This window comes from Manis javanica, chromosome 11 (assembly GCF_040802235.1).
Source record: "Manis javanica isolate MJ-LG chromosome 11, MJ_LKY, whole genome shotgun sequence".
NCBI lineage: Eukaryota > Metazoa > Chordata > Mammalia > Pholidota > Manidae > Manis > Manis javanica.
Window position 1 is genome coordinate 50,567,524 of NC_133166.1, and position 27,400 is coordinate 50,594,923.

General features: G+C 38.0%; 1 long non-coding RNA gene across 1 annotated transcript; it reads left to right on the plus strand.

Annotated features, from left to right (window-relative positions):
* The first annotated feature begins 259 nt into the window (after positions 1-259).
* LOC140844270 (uncharacterized) lies at positions 260-25,612 on the plus strand. Its single transcript, XR_012122419.1, has 3 exons — positions 260-379; positions 5,103-5,253; positions 25,021-25,612. It is a non-coding gene; the product is annotated as an uncharacterized lncRNA (long non-coding RNA).
* Positions 25,613-27,400: the final 1,788 nt, after the last annotated feature.

The window sequence follows — 27,400 nt, forward strand, 5'->3', positions numbered from 1 at the left end:
ATAGATTCCTCGAACTGAGGAAGTGTAAATGTTCCCCTTCTGAATATTTTAGACTTGTATGAGTTCTCTAATATTTTTGTTTTTGTGCAAGACTGCTTGTAAGGCAGCCTGGAGTCTTGGATGCTGACAGCCTCCATTAGCATTAATGCTGTTCTCTTATCTCCCCTGCTCGCACCAGTCTCCCCCCTCGCTCTTTCTCGTCAGACGGTTCCCTGACATCGTTGACAAGACTGACACCACCAATCAGCTTCGACTCAGCAAGGTCACTGTTCAGACTTGACTCGTGATTGGCTGCTGCGCTTCAGCGTGTTATTACTGTCTGATTTGATCGGAGGTAGGGGGTGGTCTCCAATCAAACAGAGAAAAGGTCCTAGAGAAGGTAATTAAATCCTGTCAGAGGCAATTATCGGTTCCAGGGCCATGACTCTGGCCCTGAATGCAGATGATCTGAAACTGTATTCTTGTAGAAATTCAAGAGGGCTCCTGGCATGGTTCAGCTAGGCATAAAGGAAGCAGCAGGCTTTCTGCAAACAATGCAGCTCTGTATTTTGAACCTTTCTGCTTTTTTCCCCTTTGCCGGAGACTTCTGTTTTCAGTGATCAAAAATATTCCTTTTCGGGTCACATTCTAATTAATTGAATAGACAAGGTTTTCCTTTCTTGTACATAAATAATGACAAGTTTTACCGAAGAACTTCTGCTCCCAACACGGGCTGTAACGCACAGCCTTTATCAAAACAAACCAAAGCATTTCATGGAAGGACACCAATCAGCAGTTTATACCCAGGGAGAAAAAAATTTAAAACCTCTAACATGGATGTTCTGGGGAGGAGGACCCTGCCCTGTCTGTTTAGACCTTACCATGTGCATTTTGGGGTTTGCTGCTGTGACCAATCTTGAACTTTCTCCAAGGAAGGGATGGTAGTATGCGTTTAACAGTTAAAGTTCTCAAAGGACAGAGAGAAAACTACAGCAGATTTTATTAAGTGAGGGAAACGCTTTTCCATACCTGCTAAAAAATAGTTAAGAGAGTTACATTTTGAAACAGAGGCCTGGAAAATGAAAACAGAAAGAAAGAAATGTATTTTTAATTGGGAAGGGAAAGCAAAGATAAAGTCCATGGGTGCACTTTTGCTTCTATATAAATAGAAGACTTCAGTTTTGTTTTCTTTGATTTTTTTTCATTTGTTATTAAATAAGCTTTCCGATGTGGATTTTTGCCCCAAAACCTAGCCCTAAAAAGTAAACCTCTTTCCATGTCCTGAATAATATGAATTGTTCTCAATGGTATTAGTCAGTTTAGCATGAAAAATATTTGATCCAGTATGAAGACACATCATAAAGTTTCTGTATCCTCACACGATTGGCTTAACAGACTTTATGAAATATTGCATTCAATAAATGTCAACCTTCCAAATGGATAGCCTTGATTTCAACCTTTGTGTTTTGTGAGCAGGGGTATAATTTTTTTTCAAGAGTAAGATGTTCAAAACACCATTAAAACAATTTCTGTATTGTTGCTGATGAAACAGTTTAACCACTAGGGTTTCTCCCAGGGGAACAGTTAACTTTCTTCTAATCTTGGTTGTTTTCTTTGTTTGTAAAACACCATATTCCTTAATATGCCTGACTTTATTTGTTTTGTAGAAACAAACAGATGCTCTAATCAAAACATCATTTAAAAAAGGTAGTCTCTGCTACTAGTCCATTAATCAGGATGAGGTATCAGGCTGGGAAAGAAATTGGTGGAAGAAGATGTTAATAATAATGAAAACTGCTTTGGACACTGGTTGGCCGGATTAAAAAAAATCTCAAGTCTAAATCTGCACACATAACTGTGAAATGATGTTTAATTCATCCCATATTGTGTTTTTGGGACATCAAAGGCTTTGTCAAGTTCCCTAATAAAGATAAAATAGATATGTAGATAGAAGCAAACTGCTCACGAATCTGGCAGCATATTTTAGATCATTAAAACTAAGGTTTGCTGCTATTACAGAACTATTTTGCTTTTCCCCCATCTGAGTGACAACTCTTCCATTTTTGAGCAAGGTTATTTATTTTTATTAGACCAATCTTATTGTGTGGTTAGATTATTTCATTATTTTGTATTGTTGTATTTATTTTGTACTGAATCGCTAGCTGTTTTAATGAAGACACTTCTTCTGAAAGAAATCTTTATCTGAGAAGAAAAGAAACAGTTTTTGTAAGTACAATAAAAGAAATAAAAATGGAAATAGTTTCCCCTAATCATTAAAATTGGTGCTTCTGAAAGAGATAAAAAGGAAAGAGAGAAAAAAAAAAAACACTGGCCCACATGTACCTAGTTTTCTCAGTCCTCTGTACTCACAGCTTCATTGTCCTGTTGGTCCCAGATGCATCCTTCAAGCTCCCTCACTTGATTAGAAGCTACTTGAGGGCAGGGATTGTTCCCTATCCACCTGATACAACCAGAAAACCAATAAATAGGAGACTGTATCATTCCACAGACCTGTGTAGGACAACCATATGGCCCCCAGTGAGATGGGACTACTCCCAAACTGAGATCCTGGAAATCATCAGTAACTAGTATCATTATTTAATCAGAGAAGGGGGTTAACTTAAATATCCTTCTGGGTAGCAGCCCCTGATCTGATGGTTGTTACTTTTATTGAAATGTTTAATTTGTGCTCCAAATAAAGATGGGAGCTTCTTTATGCTATTACTTAATTCTGCTACCATTTAAGCACCAACCATCAGAACTACCTTAATGCAAAATATCTGAAGTTGTTAGAATTATAAAGGTAGGCTGCCTGCAGGATGTGTCTTTAAAAGATTTGCAAACAGAACTCTCCAGGGGATATTATTATGTTCAGTATTAAAATGTATTTTAAAATAGACAATGTTTATGCAAAACATGGAAGATAATTCACATGTATCTCCTTATGTTAAGTTGCTTTGGTCAGCCTTATTGGAATGGGAAGAGAGGATTTGCCTTTTAATTGGCCTTTTTCAGATTTCTGGTGAGATTCCTGCCATCATCAACTGCAAGGCATATACAACCCAAACAAAGCCCACTGGGGTACGTTTTCAGGATGGTGCATATGGGAACAATAATTTATGAAAAGTAATTGGAGCTGGGTATGCAATTCCCTGCCCAACACCAGAATAAATGTACCCCACTGATTATTAAGTGCACCGAAAATATTTGAGTAAATAAGATAAAAGCCATCTGCAGTTCTCTATATTTCTAAATTGGAATTTCCCAAAAGCAATGGAAAAAAAAAGAATGACATGAAAATCACTATTAAGTAATATGTACTAAGAATTATATATATATTTTTAAATGGGGTTGGCAGTGAAAAATAAGCTGGACCTTTCCACATAGGGAATGAAAAAATTAACTTACACTATTCTGTGCTGTTCCTATGAATTTGCTGTGTTGCAAGCTGCATAGTACCCCCTCAAGGGATTTGAAAACTTATCAGATTTTATTAATTTATTGGCTCTGCACTGAGGTGTATTGTAAACCAATTTTAAGTACTTCATTTTGGTATTTATTCAGTCCTTACTAAAAGAAGTAGGCTTCCTACAAACCCCAAGGGTTTCCATAATTAGTTTTATTATGCTTTTCCTCAACCTGAGGATATGAAATCTAAATACATTTAAATATTTTATTTGATGTTTCTTAATGGGTGTCTCCTTCATCCCTGATTTGCAAAATTAGGGCCATGTTCTTTCAGCAGCAGCATCAAGGTGATTGAAGAAGTATCTGCTCTTCCTATTTACAGTAGAGGCCAATTTTGCCCTTCTTCTGCAGACAAAACTCTGGAACTATGGGTGGTGGGTAGAAATGTTAATTTTAGAATGAGGGTGAAATTGACTGGCAAGGTCAGAGAATGGTGGGGAAGAGGAGGTCTGAAGAAAAAATGGGACTAAGGAAGGAGGGACTGCTGAGAGGCAGGTGAAGCAGGGGTGTAGGGAGAGAGAAGAAAAAGCAAACCTCCTTGGAATGGAAGTGGGGAGGGCCAACCAACCAGAAGTCATAATACTTGGTTCTAGATCGGGTTCTATCCTAATTAACCTCTAGGAATGTTAGCTGGATAGGTCCTGCTCACATCTGCTCCATTTCCTTCTGACTCCCCATGGTTACCAGATAAAATACAGGAGCTCAGTTAAATCTGAATGTCAGACAAATGATGAATAATGTTTTAGTAAGAATATGTTCCAAGCATTTTGTGGGACATACTTATACTACACAATTATTCCATGTTTATGTGAGATTCAAATTTTTCAGTACTTTCTTTGCTAAATCTGGCAACCCTACCCCCTGACCCTCAGTGATGTCAGGAGCCTAGTGTGGGCAGAGTCAGAGGCTCTCCAAACATGAGGTCAATGGCAGTGTCAGTATAGAAATGACCCCTTGGTTAGATTCTACTAAGAACTTGCTTCTTACCCCTGTCGTCTTTACATACCACTGAAAATTTTTCTCTTTCATGTTCTAATACCTGAAGTCCTCTGTCCATCAATAGCCTTCCTTTCCTTCTCCCAGTCCCTTGAACAACATCTTTATTTAAAGAGGACTGAGGATGAATGTAAACCCTGCTCTTCCTTGAGGATGTTACTTCCTTTGTCGCTGTCTTGAATGGAGACTGCTCTCTGTGAGATGCTCCAAGAACTATGGGGCAGGTAGGCAGGGGGGACATTCTCATTGCTACTCCCAAATCCCTTGCAAAACTCCTCTTGTTATTTGAGAGTCTATTACATCTCTCTATACCATTCTTTCCTCCTCTTCACTGGCAACTTCTCATCTCCTGTTCACTCTCCACAGGTGTTAAAGCCTCTGTCACCTATCTCACTTCCTTCCATAGGAATGTCTGTTATCCATGAGCATTTCAGCATCCACATACAAAGTCTTGCTGACATGCTGTGATAGATCATAAATGGTCATGAAATCTTTGTAGCTCTTGTCATCAAGAGGTGGAGTCCATCTCCCCATCCTTTCAATCTGTACTGACCTTGAGACTCTTTGGTCCAATTGAATAAGGCACATAGAACACTGACCTACTTCTGATCTAGGATCTTGAGAAGACTTACAACTTTCTGTCTCTGTTTCTCCCTCAGAACACTTCTACCTGAACAGGATGAGTACAGCCAATGGGAGACAGAGACCATGTGAAGCATAGATAAGCAGACCAGCTGAAATCCAACTACCTGGCAAGTGATTGAGGCCATTCTACATCATCCAGCCCCAGCACAGCTGCCAACCATAAAGGTCAGTGGTTTCCACCTAGACCAGAAGAGCCGCCCCAGCCTTTTTCTTTCTTTTTGGGATCATTAATATGCAGTTATATGAGCAACATTGTGGTTACTAGATTCCCTCCCATTATCAAGTCCCCACCACATGCCCCATTACAGTCACTGTCCATCAGTGTAGTAAGATGCTACAGAATCAATACTTGTCTTCTCTGTGTTGTACTGACTTCCTCATGCCCCAGCCCCTACATTATGTGTACTAATCATAATTCCCCTTTTTCCCCCTTATCCCTCCTTTCCCACCCATCCTCTCCAGTCCCTTTGCCTTTGGTAACTGTCAGTCCCTTCTTGGGTTCTGTGAGTCTGCTGCTGTTTTGTTCCTTCAGTTTTTTATTTGTTCTTATACTCCACAGATGTGTGAAATCATTTGATACTTGTCTTTCTCTGCCTGGCTTATTTCACTGAGCATAATACCCTCTAGCTCCATAAAAGTTGTTGCAAATGGTAGGATTTGTTTTCTTCTTATGGCTGAATAATATTCCATTGTGTGTATATACCACATCTTCTTTATCCATTCATCTACTGATGGACACTTAGGTTGCTTCCATTTCCTGGCTATTGTAAAAAGTGCTGCGATAAACATAGAAGTGCATATGGCTTTTTCAAACTGGTCTCCTGCATTCTTAGGGTAAATTGCTAGGAGTGGAATTCTTGGATCAAATGGTATTTCTATTTTTGGTTCTTTGAGTAACCTCCGTACTGCTTTCTACAATGGTTAAACTAATTTACATTCCCACCAGCAGTGTAGGAGGGTTCTCCTTTCTCCACATCCTCACTAACATTTGTTGTTGTTTGTCTTTTGGCTGCTGACCGTCCTAACGGGTGTGAGGTTATATTTCATTGTGGTTTTAATTTGCATTTCTCTGATGATTAGTGATGTGGAGCATCTTTTCATGTGCCTGTTGGCCATCTGAATTTCTTCTTTGGAGAAGTGTCTGTTCAGACCCTCTGCCCAGTTTTTATTTGGATTATTTGCTTTTTGTTTGTTGAAGTGCATGAGCTCTTTGTATATTTTGGAAGTCAACCCCCTATCAGATATGTCATTTATGAATATATTCTCCAATACTGTAGGATGTTTTTATGTTCTGCTGATGGTGTCCTTTGCTGTACAGAAGCTTTTTAGTTTGATATAGTCCCACTTGTTCATTTTTGCTTTTGTTTCCTTTACCCATGGAGATATGTTCATGAAGAAGTTGCTCATGTTTATATTCAAGAGTTTTATCTATGTTTTCTTCTAAGAGTTTTATAATTTCATGACTTACATTCAGGTCTTTGATCCATTTCGAGTTTACTTTTGGGTATGGAGTTAGACAGTGATCCAGTTTCATTCTCTTGCATGTAGCTGTCCAGTTTTGCCAATACCAGCTGTTGAAGAGGCTGTCATTTCCCCATTGTATATCCATGGCTCCTTTATCGTATATTAATAGACCATATATGCCTGGGTTAATATACAGACTCTATTCTGTTCCACTTGTCTATGGGTCTGTTCTTGTGCCAGTACAAATTGTCTTGATTACTGTGGCTTTGTAGTAGAGCTTGAAGTTGGAAAGCAAGATCCCCCCTGCTTTATTCTTCCTTTTCAGGATTCCTTTGGCTATTTGGGGTCTTTGGTGGTTCCATATGAATTTTAGAACTATTTGTTCCAGTTCACTGAAGAATGCTGTTGGTATTTTGATAAGGATTGCATTGAATCTGTAGATTGCTTTAGGCAGGATGGCCATTTGACAATATTAATTAAACCTACTCAAGAGCATGGGATGAATTTCCATTTATTAGTGTCTTCTTTAATTTCTCTTAAGAGTGTCTTGTAGTTTTCAGGGTATAGGTCTTTTACTTCCTTGGTTAGGTTTATTCCTAGATATTTTATTCTTTTTGATGCAGTTGTGAATGGAATTGTTTTACTGATTTCTCTTTCTGCTAGTTCATTGTTAGTGTATAGGAATGCAACAGATTTCTGTGTATTAATTTTGTATCCTGCAACTTTGCTGAATTCAGATATTAGTTCTAGTAGTTTGGGAGTGGATTCTTTAGGGTTTTTTATGTACAATATCATGTCATCTGCAAACAGGGACAGTTTGACTTCTTCCTTACCAATCTGGATGCCTTTTATTTCTTTGTTTTGTCTGATTGCCGTGGCTAGGCCCTCCTGTACTATGTTGAATAAAAGCAGGGAGAGTGGGCATCCTTGTCTTGTTCCTGATCTTAGAAGAAAAGCTTTCAACTTCTCACTGTTAAGTATGTTATTGACTGTGGGTTTGTCATGTACGGCCTTTATTATGCTGAGGTACTTGCCTTCTATACCCATTTTGTTGAGAGTTTTTATCATGAATGGATGTTGAATTTTGTCAAATGCTTTTTCAGCATCTGTGGAGATGATCATGTGGTTTTTGTCCTTTTTGTTGATGTGGTGGATGATGTTGATGGATTTTCGACCCAGCGTTTTTGACTGTCTGAGTCATCTCAGCCAACTCACAGAATATGAGCTAAATAAAAACTGTTTGTGGTTTTCTGTTATTAAGTTGTTGGGTGATTAAGCAGCAAAGTTTAGATGAATGTTTTGGTATGTGGCTCACCTTTTACTTCTTATATGTGAATTTTATCATTACCCTTGAGAAACTTTATCATCCATATAGAGATTTTACTGACATCCTTTCCTTAAGTGATTTTGCTTCTTCATCTTTCAATAAGTTTACCTTCATCTTAAAAAACAAATATAGCTAATGTTAATAGTTAGGATGTGGAGAAAAGGCAAAAAAGTAAGGGAGAGTAAGACTGAGTCTTCAGGTTGTGATCTATAGGGGTGAAATCTTTTTTGGATTGACAGCAGAACTGATGACAGTCAAGTGGGAAACCTTCTGTTAAAAGAGAGAGCAGTCTAGACAATTTTATCAAACTTCTCTGTCTAAAAAATATCTTCCCCCCAAATATGCTGTGGGTCATACTGCCCTGAATGAATCCCTGACAGAAATAATTAGATAATTGCCGTCAAGGTTTGGTTCAAATAGGTTGTAATTAAAGACTGTCTATAATTATGGTATCTCAAATAATCCAGCAATTATATGATAACAATGAATTTTTTTTCTTTTTAAATAATTGACACTTTGAGGTCTGAGGAAATAAAGTGCCAAGAGATATATTCCAATGGCTTCCCAGGATTAGGTGAAAATGGTGAACCCCAAGTGGTGGTAGATGTAAAAAGTAGGAAATAATATGAGAATGATGGGCAAGTGAAGGCAAATTTTTTGAGCTAGTGAGCAGGCACTAACAGTGGAGAAGGATGCTCAGAGAGAATGGGCACTGCTGGGCACGTCATCAACATCATGAAACAGTAAACTCAGCTCTCTGGGGCTCCCTTTCTCCTTTGTAGAATCAGTTGATAATACTAAAGCTGGAACAACAAATTTTTGACATGCTTCCTGCCACTTTTCCCTCTTATGGCCAGTTACACTTTGGTGATCCATTATATCCCACTGTCCTGGTCAGTGCGGCTGTGGTTTCTGAATCTTTCCCAGTTGAACAATCCAGGCAATTCCATTCATACACTAGAGGTGACATATGAGATGAAAACCTATTCCTGACATATGAGATGAAAACCCTAAACTAGATTATCTCAAACAACTTTTGCAGTATTAAAATTCTTTCATGCTTAATGTGGAAAAATCTCAATGCTTTGTTCCATCTCTGCCTAAGGAATAATACAAACTGTGGCATATTATAACCTGACCATTCATATCAAATTACCTCAAGTTCCAGAAAAAAGTCAATATAGATATTTGTTCTCCTCAATCTGTTTTTCAAAAACCTAAACAAAGAAAACCAAAAAAGACATTTAAATTTAATTTTACCAGGATGAAGGGGAAAACTGATTTTTGACCACATTATCAGATATATAGATTTCAAAGAACCAACATTCAATTTCATGAGCTTTTTTTTTCCTTTCCCATCTATGTCATATTGTAAATCCATTTTGAAGATACAGTGGCAGTTTTTTTGTTGTTGTTTTACTGGATTTTACTTAAAGAAGAATCCAAACATGGTCTTAAAAACAAAACAAAAGTCTCCTCAAAACATCAAACCAACCCTTCTCTTAAAGATCATCTGCATTTCTCCTCTTTGTTCTGACAGAAAGTGGCACTTCCCAAATTATGCTTCATGTTGGAAAATTGTAGAGCAGGGGTGACACCCAGTTTTTTAAAAAAACTTATTAACATATCTTGAATAATCTTACTCTCTGCTTATGATATGAAAGTTTGCAGAAATGCAGGCTAAATCATATTTTGAATTTTATTCCACCAAGCAATCATGAGTAAAGGCAATATTGAATATACGTTTAAATTATATTTACATTTGAAGAAAAATCTGTCTTGAACTCACACATTTTTGGGTCATTTTACACTTTAAAAATATGTTTTGTTCTCTTCACAAATATAATCAATACTCAATGTGGAAAACACAAAGGGAAAACGATGACTCATCTTTCTTCTGCCCCAAAATTGCCAGGCTTCTCATACTTTCATGTCCTTTAGCTACCCCCTTCTTTCCTTCTCTCTGACATCATGTAACATCATGAGGCATCTATTGTTTTTTACAGTCCTTTTTTAAACCATTAGCAACATACTGTGAGAATGCTTTCACATAAGTGTACATTCCTTCTCAATAATTTTTGTCTTGAGGTAAATCATACATACAGTGAAATACACTGCACAATTTGAGGCATTTTGCAAATGTATACAACCATGTAACCAACAATCTAGATATAAAACTATTCTACCTTCTAGTCAATTCCCAACACTAACCCTAAGATAACTTAATATTTAATTTTGCCTGTCTTTGAACTTATATGAAGAGAATCATACAGTATGTAGACTTTTGAATTTGACTTATTTTCCTCAACAAAGTGCTTTTGAGATCTGTCAGTTGCTGCATTAAGTAATTCAATCTTTTTATCATTAAGTAGAATATCCCTGTATCCAACAATTTGGTTAGGTTATCCATTCCATTCTCCTGTAGATGAACATTTGTGTTACTCTCATTTTTGGGCTATCTTGAGTAAAGCTATGGAAAACATTCTCATCCAAGTGTTTTTTGGACATATATGTGGCTTTCAAAGGGTGTGTAGTATACCACTAAATTTATATACTAGATATACCTTAACTCAACCCCTATTGTTGATCAGTAAATTATTTTCTGCTTTCACAATCATAAAGAATGCTAGGGGGTATAGCTCTGTGATTTTTTTTGCCCCTTTTTTATGATGATAAATGGTATACATCATAAAATTTGCCATTTAGCCATATTTAAGTGTACAGTTTTGTGGCATTACATACATTCATGTTGTGTAGTCATTATTGCTATCCATTTCCATAAATTTTGCATGATTCCCAGGCTGAAACTATACACTTTAAACAATAATTCCCTATTTATCCCACGCCCTCAGCCCCTGGGAACTTTGCACTTTCTGCTTATGAATAGACTATTCTAGGTACCCTATATAAGTGGAATAATCCAATATTTTTTCTATTGCATCTGTCTTATTTCATTTAGAATAATGTTTTCAAAGTTCATCTCTATTACAGCATGTGTCAGAATTTAATTCCTTTTCAAAGCTGAATAATATTCCATTATATGTATAAACCACATTTTGTCTACTCATCTATTGATGGACATTTGGGTGTTTCTCCTATTTTGGCTACAGTGAATAATGCTGCTATGGACATTGGTGTATAAATATCAGGTTAAGCTTCTGCTTTCAATTATTTTGTGTATATACCTGAAAGTGGAATTATTGGTTCATATGGTCATTCCAATTTTAATTTTTTGAGGAACCTCCAAACTATTTTCCACAGTGGTTACCATGTTACTCCCCACCCCCATGAAATGCATAAGGTTTCCAATTTCTCCTTACCTTATCAACACTTACTATTTTCTGTTTTTTGGGGTTTTTTTGTAATGGCTATCTAATGGGTATGAAGTAGTATCTCATTGTGATTTTGACTTTGTGAGTTTTTGTACCTAACTTTGAACATACCCCTGATTCTCTGTTTTGGTAAAGTTTCTAAAAACATAATTCTTGCATACAAAGTTATGTCCATTCTGAAGTTGCCTAATACACAGAGCCACGATTCATTCCAGAAAGGTTATGCTCTTTTTTATTCTATCAGCAATGATATGAATCCTTTGTAGTTTGGTTTTTCACTTCTTTTTAGACAAGTCTACATTATTCTAAATCATTTGCTTGATGGTTTCTAGCATTGGAGGATTTGACTTTCATTGTGGCAATTATTTTGGAAATGTGTTCCTATTTTGTGTACTAGTGATCACCAATGGTTGTGTTAATGGCCACTAATTAACTATTATCCATCAATAACTTGAAGCCCCTTATCAATTCACTATTATTCATCCATATTTTTAGACTGTGCCCATCTTGCTTTTCCTGTTCTCCAGTGTAATGCTTTGTCTTCTTAAGGGATCTTGTTAAATAATAGTACTCTCTTTATTTGCATATTTTATCAAATATTTAAACTCTTTCACCCACATTATCTTCCTCAAGTGTCATAGCAACCTTTCCAGGTAAGTAGGAAATGTACTGTTATTCTCACTATTATAGGTGAAGAAACAGATGCAGAGAAGTTAACAGTAAGGCCAGCTAGCTAGCTAGTGGCATAGGCAGCTCAGAAATAGTTTCTCAATTTCTATTCAAAGTTCTTTCTTGAACACTATACAGTCTTCCATAAATATATGAAAAGTATTTTTTAAACACCATATGAATAATATTTAATGCAAAAAAGTGATCTCAAGTAGAATTTGCCACTTTGTCAGGCTGAACATGCATTTTAATATAATGCTAGGATCTAATAAGGAAGAAATACAATTTCATCATTACACCAAAAAAAGGACATTTCAAAGCAAGCACAGTGGACAAATTAACATCATAGATGGATGATAATTTTATTTTCAATTACTCTGCGAGTTCTGTTTTCAATAATATTGTACAGTTGCAACTATCTAATGTATTTGGTGTCCAGTAAGACATTTGACTTTTAGGCCAGAAAAAATAAAAATTTCTGTGATGCTTTCTTAGTCATAAAAAAATGTATTAATATGAAATTTGTCATGCCTTTAAAAATTAAAGTAGGAAGTGAAAAAAATCCACATTTTAAAATTTTCATTCGCACAGTATGGACAAAGGCAAGAGTTTTCTAAACTCTGAGTCTAGATGCTTTCTATAGGAATGCTGGTGTGTACTGACTCAATTTTGGCTTTATACCTAAAAACCCTGAAGAGGCAAACAAATTCCTAGGTCATGGTTGTTAAAATATTAAACCATTCTCTTAAAAACATTTGCGAAATTCCAGTATATCAAATAGAGAAATATGGAGCAACCATAGTTAATGCATGGGTAACAGGAGGCTGATTCTCTTTGCACATCAAGATTTACTGACATACATCCATTCATTAGTGAGTATCTGCTATGCTTGGTCATGGGGACCCCTAGGAGGGCAAAAAGGAAAGAAGATCCCTAACCTTATGAAGCTTACAGTCTAATAGCAGAGACAGATATTAATCAGAAAATCATACCATTGAGTGTAAAACTACAGCTCTGCCTATAATGCCTAGAAAATGTACACAGTGCTATAATAAATTACAGTGGAGCACATAGACCAGTCGAAGAGATCAGGAAATATTCTCTAAGGGAGTGGTTCTTGGGCATGGATCTGAAAGATGAATAGAATAGAAATCAGCTAAGGAAACAGGAGAATTAAGGTATGCTAGGAAGGCGGAAACTATGTGCAAAGATCTGTGCCCAGAGGCTAGTAAGAGGAATTAAAAAATAAAAATGTGGTCCTGGATCATGGATAACAAAGGGATGTATAGAATGAGATGAGGTTAGAGGGGCAGGTAAAGGCCAAACCATTAGAGGGTGGCTGGCTGTACATTAAGGAATTTGTCGTCATAATAGCAATGGGATGTCAGGTACATGAGTTCATTTGCATTTTGAGAAGATCACTCTATTGCAGTATGTACGAACACTTTGCAAGAACTGACAGTGGATCTGAGTAGACAAGTCTGTGGCCTAGTGTCATGATCCAGGCAAAAGAGGGCAAGATCACAGTGGAGGAAAGGTGGAGGTGGGGATGGGCTAGAGTTGTTTAGGAAGTAAAATTTGCAGGACCGAGAATATTAGGGGAGAGTAGTAAGAGGGAGGAAGATGCCAACAGCAGGTTTCTGGCTGGTGTAATAAGTAGTGCAATTGATGGGGAGAGGTTCATTCCTTGAGCAAGGGTCAGTGAACTATGGCCTGTGGGCCAAATCCTGCTTCTTGCTTTTGAAAGTAAAATTTTACTGGAACAGACCATGCTTATTTGTTTATATATCATGTATGGCTGCTTTTGTCCTATAAACACAGAGTTGACTTTGGGCTTTGTTGACCCATGAACAACATGGGTTTGAACTGCATGGGTACACTCATGTGGATTTTTTTCGATAAATATATTGGGAGAAGTTTTTAGAGATTTGTGATAATATGAAAAAATGTTTTCTTTTTTTGTAGCTTACTTTATTGTAGGAATATACATATAAAATATGTAACATACAAAATGTGTATTAATCAACTATTTATGTTATCAGTAAGGCTTCCCGTCAACTGTAGGCTATTAGTAGTCAAGTTTTTGGGGAATCAGAAGTTATACATGGGTTTTCAACTTTGTAGGAGGTCAGTGTCCATAATCCCTGTGTTGTTCAAGGGTCAACTGTAGTTGTGACAGAGACTGGCTCTCAAAGCCTAAAATATTTATTATCTGGGTTTTTACAGGAAGTTTTCTGAGCTTGGCATTAGAGAGAATACTAGAAAAAAACATGAGATTGGTAAGAAGATAATGAGTGATTGGTACATGTGTGTTTGAAGTGATTTGTGGGCCAAGAGATGAGGTCAAGTAGGAAGTACAGATGGGTCTTTAGAGGTGGTATAAGTCAAGTGCATGAGGGTTGTAATGGAAGTCATGAATAGGGATGAGGCTAGCTAGGGGGAGATGAAAATGAGAAAAAGAAGATGCCTATGATAGAATCTGGGGAAATGCCATCATTTAAGGGCCAGGCAGAATGGTGGTTAGAGAGTGTGTGATGCCAAAGAATGTGCTATTACAGAAGCCAGGTGTATAAATTTCCTCTTGCTGCTGCAACAAATACCACAACTGGGTGGCTTAAAACAACAGTTATTTATTCTCTCACAGGTCAGGAGGACAGAGGTCTGAAGTCGAGGTGTGAGCAGTGTTGGTTCTTTCTTAGGGACTCAGGCAGAGAATGTGCTCATGACTGTTTCACAGCTTGCAGTGTTGCAGGTAATCCTTGGCATTCCTTGGCTTAGAGACACTTCAGTTCCATCTCCATCTCTGTTGGCACATGGAGTTCTCCTTATATGTCTCTGCCTCTGTGTCTTCTCTTAGAGACACCAGTCATATTGGATTAAGGGCTTTCCCTACTGCAGTATGACCTCATCTTAACTAATTACATCTGCAATTACCCTATTTCCAAATAAGGTCACACCAAGGTCTGCGGTGCACACAGATTTTAGGGGATCGCTATCCAAACCATGATACCAGAGGAAGAGGTAAGTTCCAAAAGGAGGCAGTATCAACAGCATCAGAGAGATCCAGAGAATGGGTTCAAACTTGTTCTGGTTTGTTGGAAAGTAGAGCCATGGAGACAAAATTTAAGTAGATGATACTTACATCTGAATGTATAGTTCTCTTCTTTTTCCTAGTCATCCTGGAGTTTTATTGATGACTTGTACTGCAGTCCATCTTTATCTTTGAGAGATGGCCCAGTTGGTGTCCCTCGAGTGGCCCAGGGGTCCTGACTCTGGAGCAATGTGAGAGTACAGACATCACCTTTGGAATTTCTCTTCTTGATCTCTGCAACCACTTGATTTCCCTTGGAGATCTTTCCTTAAAGCCCTCTTCTATTTAGAGTGCACAAGGGCTAATGGGATCACTAGCTGAGGTGAAACGGTTGCAGATGGTAATGTGAAGACTAATTTATTTTCAGAGGCTTTTAGGAATTCATGTGCTTTTAATGATAGCTTACTATAACCACAGATCCCTCATTTTCATTCATTTCAAGGAGAGGATACTGCCCATTATTAACAACAGAGGAAGATAGACCAGGCAGCTAATTGACCCAGCAAAGCTAACACAATTCTGGTGGGGTTATGAAAGCTGAAGAGTTTTACTATGCTCCTAGGACTTTTGTCTCATTTTTTTTTTTGAGAGGGCATCTCTCATATTTATTGATCAAATGGTTGTTAACAACAATAAAATTCTGTATAGGGGAGTCAATGCTCAATGCACAATCATTAATCCATCTCAAGCCTAATTCTCGTCAGTCTCCAATCTTCTGAAGCATAACGAACAAGTTCTTACATGGTGAACAGTACAAGGGCAGTCATCACAGAAACTTTCGGTTTTGATCACGCATTGTGAATTATAAACAATCAGGTCAAATATGAATATTCATTTGATTTTTATACTTGATTTATATGTGGATCCCACATTTCTCCCTTTATTATTGTTATTATTTTTATTTTTAATAAAATGCTAAGTGGTAGGTAGACGCAAGATAAAGGTAGAAAACATAGTTTAGTGTTGTAAGAGAGCTTAAGGCCAGAGCTCTCATCTGCTGAAAGCATCTATGCCTTCTACCACCATCTCCACTGACACTGGTTCTGCTACCCACATTTACGCTCTTTCTCTGATGAGTTTCAGGTTTATCCTTAGTCTTCTCATGTCTTGAAGCTGGGATTTTTCTGAGAGGTTTTCACAAGGGTTGTACTACCGGCTCTCAGAGGCCCCAGTTCATCCATGACTTGGCTCGGCTTTCCGCTCCACCCATCTCAGTCAGGAAAGCCCTAGGGCTCTGGCACCAACAGTCTGGTTCTGACATCCAGAAGGAGCTCTTCATGGTTTAGGAAGTAGCACATGATCATTCATAAGGGGATAAGTGTGGGTTTTGAAGTCAGGGATTGAATGTCAGCCTCTGATCATTTTTATCTTTTTAACTTAAAAAAAAATTCCACCAAGTATATTCCAAAAGTGGGAAAAACTGGAAAACTGGATAAGACAATGTTTATATCTAAAATGTACATAAACACTGGAAGATGACTGGTTAGCCAGAGACGGGTAAGATTCCTCAAGGGAGGACAACCTAAGACAGGCACAGTCGCAGGGGGGCCATCAGGTGAGAAATTGGGGATCAACAGTGGTGAAGCTTAGAACCTACCCCCCCTGTTCTGAGAGAAATCTTCAGCATCCGTGGATGTTTTATTGCCCTTGCCTAGCTTGGATTAACACATAGTCTACAGGCACACACCTGATCATCTACATTTGCTCTCTTACAACACTAAACTATGTTTTCTACCTTTATCTTGCGTCTACCTACCACTTAGCATTTTATTAAAACAAAACAAAATAAAATAATAATAATAATAATAATAATAATGGGAGAAATGTGGGATTCACATGTAAATCAAGTATAAAAATCAAATGAATATTCATATTTGACTTGATTGTTTATAGTTCACAATGCGTGATCAAAACTGAAAGTTTCTGTGATGACTGCCCTTGTACTTGTTCACCATGTAAGAACTTATTCACTATGTAAGAATTTGTTCACCATGTAAGAACTTGTTTGTTATGCTTCAGAAGATTGGAGACTGATGAGAATTAGGCTTGGGGTGGATTAATGATTGTGCATTGAGTCCCCTATACAGAATTTTATTGTTGTTAACAACCATTTAATCAATAAATATGAGAGATGCCCTCTCAAAAAATAAAATAAAATAAAATGTACATGAAAACATAGACTGCAGTATACAGACACAGTGCATGATCAGGTATTTTTATTTTAATAAGTATTATATACAATCATTGCAGAAAATTTGGAAAGTACAAAAAGGCCTGTGGCAGACGACTTTGTTTTTCTAAATCTCTGGGACCTCTCCTTACAAGAGGAGTGCAGTTCCTCCCTGTGAACACCGCATATGGCCGTGGGGCTTGCTTATATCAATAAAAGGTGAGGGAACTGACTTTTACCACCCTTGAGAAAAAAACCATTTGTTTTGACCTCTGTAATGAGATGGGAGCATCCTTATCCTTGACCCATGGATAAAACAGAAAAGAATGTAGAGCAGGCTATATCTAACCCATGGTAGACATGAAAATGAGAGACAAATTAAATTTAGGGATCATTTCTTGAAGCATAAGTGAACCTAAAGTGACTGATTTAGAACCAGGAAAGGGAGAGGGAATATTAATTATTATTTCCTTCATTAAAAATGATTAGTAGCTATTTTCAATGTGTATTTTTAATACATGAGATATGTCATATTTTCTCAAAAAACTTTTATAATTATTTCCCTGCTATTAAATATCTTTTAATTTTTCTTAATGATTACTTAATATCCCCTGTTCAAAAACACTTGTTGCAAACCACAAAAAGAGCATTTGTATCATTGTTATTTGTGTGAAAACACAGAGCCCTCCTCAGAATTCCTATATGTACTTATGTAGCCAAGTACCTAGAACCGTACCTGATATATATGCTGTCTAAACTATTTGCTCAAGAGAAGTAAAGAGGAGAAGAACAGAAAGGATAAAGTACTGTGGCAGAGATTCAGTGGGAGGCATGGGAAAAGTGTCAACCCCATAAACTACATTTTGTCTGGTTCCCTATTTCTTCTTGTAGTTAATCATTCATAGCTTCTCTGTCCATCTTTGTTATACCCCATTTCCTATTACCTTATGGATATTGGTAGGAAGACTTCAGAGAACTATGTGCTTAAAGTGACTGCTTTTTGTCACATAATTAACTAAATACTTTATTTATATTTTTATTCAATAAAATTTTTACTAAATAAATACCTATTATGTACCAGGTCATGTTTGAGGCTTGGCAGATAAAGCAGTGAATATGACAGACAAGATCTCTCCTTTATGGAACTTTATATTATGCAAGTGACAGAGGGGAGATAGAAAACAAACAAGTTAACAAATAAATGGACAAATGATTTTGTATACAGATGTGTTATAAAGAAAGTAAAACAGGGTCATCTAGAGAACAAGTGGGGAAGTGGAGAAGGGAGGGGATAGCTTCTGCCTGGATGGAGAGGAAAGGTCTTTCTCAGGAGGTGACTTTAGAGTTGATGGCTTGGATGACAAAACATATTCAGCTCTGGGAAGATGTGAGGCATGAGTGTGCCAGACAGAGGGAAACACAGGTGCAAAGGCCCTGAAGAAAGAATGAGCTTGACATTCTAGAGGAATAAAAAGGACAACGTGATGAATGAGGAGCGTAGGAGGAGATGAGGTGAGGAGGCTGACAGATCCCAGACTATATACAGTTTTAAAGAGCATGGTAGGGACTTTAGATTTATTCTAAGAGGGACGGAGGAAACAGCAGAAGTCTTCACACATTGAGCAAAATTGAACCACGCCTGATTTATGTTCTAAGATGTTCACTTAGCTGCTTTGGGAACATAGAGTGTGGGAGAATAAGAAAGGAAGCAGAGAGACAAGTTGGAAGCTGCTGCAGTTCTCTAGACAAACGATAATGAGGTCTTAGACTACAGTGGTGTTGGTGAAGATGAACAGAAGTGAACGAATCAGGAATGCATTTGGAAGCAGAGCCAGCAGAACTTGTGGTAGATTGTACATGTGTTGAGTTTCCTGTGTGTCTTGTGCAGTGTTACTGGGCGTAGGCACTGGTGTCAAAATGTTCTTGGAATCCTGGTTCCAGCACTCACAAGTTGTGTGATTTGGGGCAAATTACTACATTTCTGTATTTAAGTTTCTGCATCTGTCAGATACTTCAGAGGGTTGAATAAATGAGCTAATGCACAGGAAATGCTGAGCACAATACCTGGCCCATTGGCAGCATTTGAATAAACTTTAACTATTATTATTGTTAGAACTATGCAATCTATAGCATTTTGTTCAAAGACAAGTGTACTTAAATCACTTGGCTTGAAGTGGGTAGTGGAAAGAGGATGTGCAGCAAGTAATGCAGGAGGTTTATCTCAGGAGGTTCCTGTCTCCCAGAGGTATAGTTTCTGATTTGGTTGTAGACTGAATGGCTGGAGACATTCTCCTTCGCCAGTGATAATTCAGTGCAGGATATAAAAGCTGTTCAGGAAGAAGCATAATACTTTTTTCATCTTTGGTAATTCCCCCTAAGATCCCCCTTTTTATTCTAGCACATTATTCATCTGTAATACAAAGGAGATAATGTGGAAATTAAAGTGCTAATTTCAGCTGTTATGGGAATCAGGCCACAATGCGGGGATTAAGAGACAAAAGAACAGGACAAAAAAAAAGCCCTTCCCAGCCAGGTTGCTTTGCTTTGCGCCTGTGGATTTTTATGAACAATTTGCCCAGCATTGAATAGAAAATGTCCCCCTGTATCAGTAAATTTCTGAACACCATAGGGTTTCATGGCACCCACAGTAATACATTGGTTACATGTATTTCTTAACTGATCAACAGAAATACTGAAGGCAAGGTGAACATTACGTACTCTGCTTTATTGTTAGATTTCTGTGAACTAATAAGAAAATTTGCCATTTACTGAGTGTTGACCATGTACAAGGTGCTCTTTCTGACATAGCCTATTATATTTAATTCTTACTACAACCCTGTAAGTAGGTATTGTTTTCTCCATTTCGCTCAAAGAGGTGAAGTAACTGGTTCAAAGTTACAGTAAGTGTTAAAGCTGGGATATGAACCCGGATTCTGTGGTTTTAACCATTATATTATGATATCTGTATCTGTGAAATGTCTTATTGGACTTCATATAAACATATAGGTGCTTTATGTGAAATATAAACCCTTAACATAAAAACACATAGCTTTTATGGGAAAAAAGGCAAACAAATTTACATATCATAATTCAGAAAGAATAAGAAACCTTCTTTGTACTCACTTTTAGAACAGGTGTCTTACACAAAAGTTCCCCTTTGTCTATAGATTCAGTTCCCTTGATTTCAGTTGCCCATGGTCTGAAAGCAGATGGTCCTCCTCTGACATAGGTAGGCAGGTCACTAGTTGCCTAATACTCGGTCATAGTGCCTAGGTCATTCACCTCACTTCATCTCATCACTGGGCATTGTATCATCTCACATCATCACAAGAAGTAAAAGGATGACTACAGTAGGAAGGATATTTTTGAGAGAGAGAGAGAAAGGCCACATGTCCATAATAGTTATTACAGTATATTGTAATTGCTCTATTTCATCATTAGTTTTTGTTGTTAATCTCTTACTGTACCTAATCTATAAATTAAACTTTATCATAGGTGTGCATATATAAGAAAAAACATAGAATGTATAGGGTTCATGATCTGCAGTTTCGGGCATCTAATGGAGGTCTGAGAATGTATCCCCTTGGATATGGGGAACTACTATATTGTTCACCATACAATGTAAGCTTGACTGTGCATGACTTCCTTTTCTTCCTTTTTTTCTAAGTTAAAAATTATCTGTCTTGCAGTTTAAAGACAAGTCAGTGGGGGAAATAAACCCTGAAATATTAGATTCATGTATGACTTGGTTTTGTCTTTGAATTACTGTTCTAATCACGTCTGACCATGAACCTTGTCAATTTGACATTTTGTTTATTTCAGAGAGAAATAATATAGACCAAAGTCATAATGTCAGGAGTGTGTATAGAAATCCTCTCTAATCTATCTCATCCAAAGGAAAAGTGCAATGGTAATGCTTTTCACAGATTAACTCCTTCAGTTCATAAGTGGGAAATATCCTGTAGCTGCACTATCCAAAATGGTATCATTAGCCGTGTGGCTCCTGAACACTGAAGTATCATAAGTCTCAATTGGCAAGTGCTTGTAACAGTGAAATGCACACCAGATTATGAACACTTAGTATGAAAAAAAAAAGAATACAAACTATCTCAATAATCATATTTGTTGTTACATGTTGAAAGGATAATACCTGGAAAACAGTGAGTTAAATAAAACAGATAATGGAAAATAATTTCATTTGTTTCTTTTTGCATTTCTTAATGTGATTACTAAGGCATTTAACATGGCAGGCATAGCACACATTATTTTTCTCCTTGATAGAGTTGTTCTAAAGTCCCATATTTAATATATTTATCCTCAGATCCATTTTGGAGATTAATGGGTGAAGAATTCATGCCCTCAGATACTCAAGGAGTGAGTGTATAATGCTCCACTTCTGATATAATGTAAAATCAATACCAGATCCTCACTTAATTGCCAAGGGTAATAAACTCATGCTTAAGTTCCACAAAGGCAAATATCTTCTTGGGAACTCATCTGAATTATAGAAGGCACCCAGGCTCTGCAGTCATGCCAGCCTGATTTCAAGTATCAAATAGCCAGATGACCTTCAGTATTAGCCTGTATCATTCACATCCTCCCAACCATATCTCTTGTACCACTGTTGCCCTGGCCACTTCTGCTCTCGGCACAGGCTGTAGCTTTGCATGAGTGAAACAGGATGGATGGTGCCTTGCTACCTTCCACCCATAATGCCAGCTTCGTGCCCCAGGGCTTAGATGTGGGGCACCTATGGAAACATATGGCCTGTACATGCAAAACTGGGAGGGCAAATGAGTTAGCACCTGCAAGGGCTACCTTGACCAGTCAGGGTAAAGCAAATAAATTCTCCCTTTCCTAACCTAGGTGCACAGTGCTGTGACCCACTTCACAAACCTCCTCAGAAGGGTACGGCAGGGTCAAGCTCTGTCACTTTCAGGGATGGCCACCTTTATATGCATGCTGGTCCTGGCTCCTCCTTCTTTCCTGTTTCCTTCTCTGCGTCCTTCAGTCCTGCACCCTGGCTCACTTCCCAAATAAACTACCGGCGCACATGCCTTTGTGTCAGGCTCTGCTCTGGGAGACCTAGGTTAAGGCACATTGGGAAAGTGAGGTGCCTTTATGGATCTCAATTTTTCTCATAGGTATATTGGGGATAATAATACCTATTTCTAAGAAGTGTGGTGGAAATTAGAGGGAATATGTAAAGTTCCTAGCAGAAACCTTTGACAGCCATTATTATCTTCTCCCTTGACATTTCTTAAGGCACAATTCCACGTGAATGGCAAAATAGGATCCTTTAAATTTCTTTCACCTGAGTGCCAGGAAAGGCAATAGTTTTGAAAAGTCGTATTTTTCTGAGGAGGAGGGTCTCAACTTTACCATTCTAAGATAAGCCAAGTGCACTGGAAACAGCAATATATATATATATAGGAGGAAAAAGTCACTTCCTTAGTAAGGCAACCAATTTTGAAATGAAAAAGGGAAAGTGATGATGACTCTGTGGGACACAGGGTTCTGGCCTGGGGTCCGCTGCCCTCTCCTCTGTCTCTAAAGTCTGAATGTGAGAAGTATAAGCACAAGAGAGGTCCCACACACACAGTGAGTTTAAAAAGAAAGCAAAGTGCTCCTTTTAATTAAAAAAAAAAGTGTTTAGAGTTCAATGTACATTACATATTAGGCAATATACTCAAATGTGAAATATGTGTTTCATCCCTCTGCAAATGTTCATTTTTTACTAGGTAGACCCCCAGTCTGCAATTAATAGTGAAAAATTAGTTTTAGTCAATTCCAGGCAAACTCAGTTGATTTGTGGTTTCGCATTTCTTTATCTCCCTGAGATTGCATCTAAATTCAGAGGGGTATTGGGGCACCGTGTATCCTAAAGTCACTGGGGCAGGAGAAAAGAGGCCGTCTGGTCCTTGGCCACCATCTCTCCGTGCTAGCAGCTACTGACGCGTACATCAGCCTCCATGGTAGCTGGTTTTTCATTCCTAGTTGCTGGGCTGATATATAAATCTCCCGCTACATTCTCCTGAGTTTAACCCCTTTCCCCATGCCATACCCATGCTATTTCCAGGCACGTGAGGAACCCTTTGCTTTTGCCTGCGATACCTTGTGAAGCTGTGTCCGTCATCACACAGAGTTCAGCTGTGGTAGGCAGAACAAAGGCTTCTTGAAGATGTCCCCTGTCTGAAGCCCCAGAACCTGTGGAAATGTTATGCTTTGTGGCAAAAGGAAAGTAAGGTTGCAGATGCAATAAGGTGGCCCATCAGTTGAACTTGAAATGGGAAATTATCCTGGGCTATTCAGATGGATGCAATGTAATCATAAGGGAGCTTAAATGTGGTAGAAGGAGGCAGAAAAATCAGTGTCAGAGGGATTTGGTGTGAGAATCACTGAGTTCTGGCCATTGCTGGCTTTGAAAAGGGAGGAAAAGGCGTCAGGTGGGGAGGGGTTGTGCAAGTAAAGGAATGAGGGCAGCACCTCGGGGCTGGACAAGTGTCAGGAGCCTTCGGAAAGGAAGGCAGCCCTACAGACGCCGTGATTTTAGCCTGTTAAGGCCCATTTTGGACTTCTGACCTCGAACTTGAAGAGAATACATTTGTTTTAAGTCACTGTTTGTGGTCATTTGTTAAGGCGGCAGTAGGGAACTAATATACTAAGCTATTTTCATTTTCGTGCTCCTGCCAATGCCGACTGAACGGCCAGTCTACCCACATTGCTACTGTACTTAACCCTACACAGAAATGGGGCACACAGGCCTCCTCTGCTCTCAGAACATGAGACTCATCGGGAGAGTATTGTTTTGTCCTCTTGATGGCATCACCAGACTCTGAAGAAACCTATGCTTTGTACTTTCCCCTTTACTCTTGTTTGTTTCTCCAACTCTTTATCAACTCTGCACTGGGGGAAATACCCAACTCTGATGACTTACATATTTCTCCAGATCTTCTAGCTCTGCCAACACCTCTGCAGGGATCTGACTTGTTAGCTGTATTTTCCCTTCCCCAACACAGAGTCTAGAATCCCTTAGCAACTGTTTGGATGGAAGAAGTATCCAGATATTTAAAACAAAACAAACTGAAACAAAAGAACACCAGTTAATATAGAAAACAGTATTTTGTTGCAATATCATGCCAGTTATAATTTAAAGGTTTGGTTAAATTTTAAAGTTTTCATTTTCAATACAGTTTGTGTGTGTGTGTGTGTGTGTGTGTCCCTATACAATACACAGAGATGCACTCATTCTTTGCATCTATACACATTCACAGACGATGAAAGAAGAAGAGAGGAAAGACAGTAAGAGGCAGGAGGAAATAGAGAAATGGAAATTGAAAATGACAGAGAGAGAGGGAGGCAAATCAGCTTCCAAGAACCTGCTGAGAAGCTGGCCAGTGATGTGTGTGTGAGAGGAGGAATCAGAACCAGATCCCTGCTGAGGATCCAGAGGCTTCTCTGAGCTCTGCTCTGGGGAATTGTGACTCCCTCTTTCTGCCAAATCTCACAAATGCCTTGATTTTCATCTTTTCACCCAGATTTTCTACTTCTCTTCATTAATTGCTTTTCCATGGGTTTCTCAGGTTTAGTCCCATCACTAGAATTTTCTGGGTGTCCCATTGAAATTTCATAATATTTTTCAACCTTCATCAAAATTTTTTTGAGATATACTTATTTACTGAATCAAGCAAACAGAGATTTTTTCTTACTAAATATAAGTGCCAGAAATAATAGAAATGATCATAATGGATATAGAGCTATTTATCTCAGCATTTACCCCATATGCAAAGAATTCACAGCTCTTTAATAAAGAAAATTATGTTATTTATACAATATGACATGTAAGTGAAATATCTGCATAATATTTTTTATTTTACAGATAAGGAGTTCTCTCTCACCAAACTGATGATACATTATTATTATCATCCTTCCAGTTTTTTTGCAACTAAGGAAAATAAGTCTCAAACAAGTTCAGTGCTTTGATCCAAGTCATTTGAAGATGATGCTTGAACCTTGGTCTCTTAATTCCAAATCCTGTGATTAGTTTACCATACCATTTCACTGTACCATGTACTGAATGACTAAATGACTGTAAACTTTATTATGCATTGTATTTTATATGTTATTTTACAAGCTGTTAAAGGTATGTAATTCATTCAGTTGACATTATGTGTTTGGTAGCATTTCTCATAGAGGCTGGAACATTAGAATTAGTGTTATTCCGGAAGAGTTCACCTTTTCACATTTAATTGATAACAGGTGCTCTCTTTCACTGGGTGGAAGGACATTTTCAAAGTCTCTGGGTGCAAAATCTTCTAGTGTAAAGAAGTGTGGATTTTCCTATGTCAGAGAATAAACTCCAAGTCTGGCATAAAAAGAGAATGTAAAATCCACTGGTAAGATTGGGCCTATGAGCAACCATTTTTAAAATCAAGAGTTCCCTAATTTCAGCCTTCGTTGATTATGTGGAAGAAAAGAAAATTTTAGGAGAAAAAATATTGTCCTTAAAATTTGTACAAGATCATTTCACAATATGAAAAATAAAATTCTAAATTTTAAAAGCTAAAATAATTTTAATTTTATTTTAAAATGAGCTCTGAACACTGTGATCTGCAGACATCACTCACCCCGTGGAGGGAAATCTGTTACTGTCTTTAATGCTTTCTACACTAGAAAATTTCAGGACCCCAGCTCTGTCAGCTGCTAGATCTGTATCCTAGTCTAGTCCCAGCCCCAAACTAGCCATGAGACCATGAGTGTGTGACTTAATGTGTCTGAGACTCAGTTTCCTTATCTGGAATTTAATTCAATAACAATTTATAGTTACTGAGCAAGTGCATGACTAACTCTTACTGAATGCCTATCATGTTCCAGAATATTCTGAGTTCTTTATATATATTGTCTTTTTTAGCTTTTAAAACACCTTCTGAAGTAGGAGGTATTATTATAATTTCAAATTTACAGATGAGGAAACTGAGGCCCAGAGAGGTTAAGTCATTTGCCAAAGCTCACACAGCTATTGTCCCTTATAGTCACAAGAAAACTGAAGTGACTGTAGGCACCATCTCCTCATTTTGATCAGGGAGAAAAATCATTCCCAGAAATCTCAGCAGACAAACGAAAATTAGGTAACATGTCATCCATAAACCAATCACTAGTGAAGGAGAATGAGATTGTAATTTTGCTCTGGATTAACTGGTGTTAATTCCTAGGAGGGCGCTATCTCTGTGGGGGATGTCTGCTGCATAGACAAAGGACAGTGATTGTCAGAACAGTTAAAAGCCAATTCTCATGTTCATGGAATTTATAAACCTCCCCTTTGCCTCTTTCAGCCCCTACATCCAACTCTCACCAAGTGCTAATCAGACTACCTTGCAGATCTGCAAGCATATTAAAGCTCTCCAGTGACTCACAAATGAAGTCTGATCTTAGGAAGATTTAAATGTCCTGTCCTGCCTTGGTTTTCTTTGCCTTTACCTCTCCAGGGCCAATATTCCTTCTCCACCTGTGTTAAAGCCACTGCAGAAAATTACTTGAAGTTCTCTGTAAACACAAGATTGCTTCACATTTGTCTTTTTATCTTATACTATTACTTCCCCTTGGACTACCCTTCTTTCTTTTCTTGCTTCCCTGGAGAACAACATTGTGTATCAGTTAGTGGGAATGGAAACTTTGGGAGCAGAAGAATCCATGTAGGAGAGAATTAGTATTGTTTAAGTGAAAGGTCATCAGGTTAGGGTGGTGTCAGTGGGCTTGAAAAGGGGGTCTATATGTAAAAGAATTTGCTGAAGTAAAACTGACAGGTAGAAGGAAGGCGTCAAACATGGAAGCTTTACAGGGTGGTGTGACCAACTAACCAAGAGAGGGGAACACAGGAAGGTCAGTTCCGCTTTACACATCTTGCGACTGAAGTGATAGTGGTGCTGTTATGAAGAGACGTCCATCAAGGGCAGGGAGTTGAGAACGTGAAGCTTTAGAGAGAAGTTTGACCCCAAGACTTCAGAGTCATAAGCGCCCACGTGAGAGATGGAGCCAGTTTTCTGGTTTTCCTCTCCTCACAGAGAGGATGTTGGGAAGTGGGCATGTGAAAAGATGTGGAAGTGGGCAGGAAATATGAATGTATCTTCAGAGAGGCTATGGAATAAGATTCATTGCACCAGAATTAAAACTAAGATTAGAGAATGCCAAGTTCCAGTTGGAAAGTCAAGTGCAAAGTAGCTTAAAGGCAAGAAAGGTGGCTTATAAACAACAAATCTTTA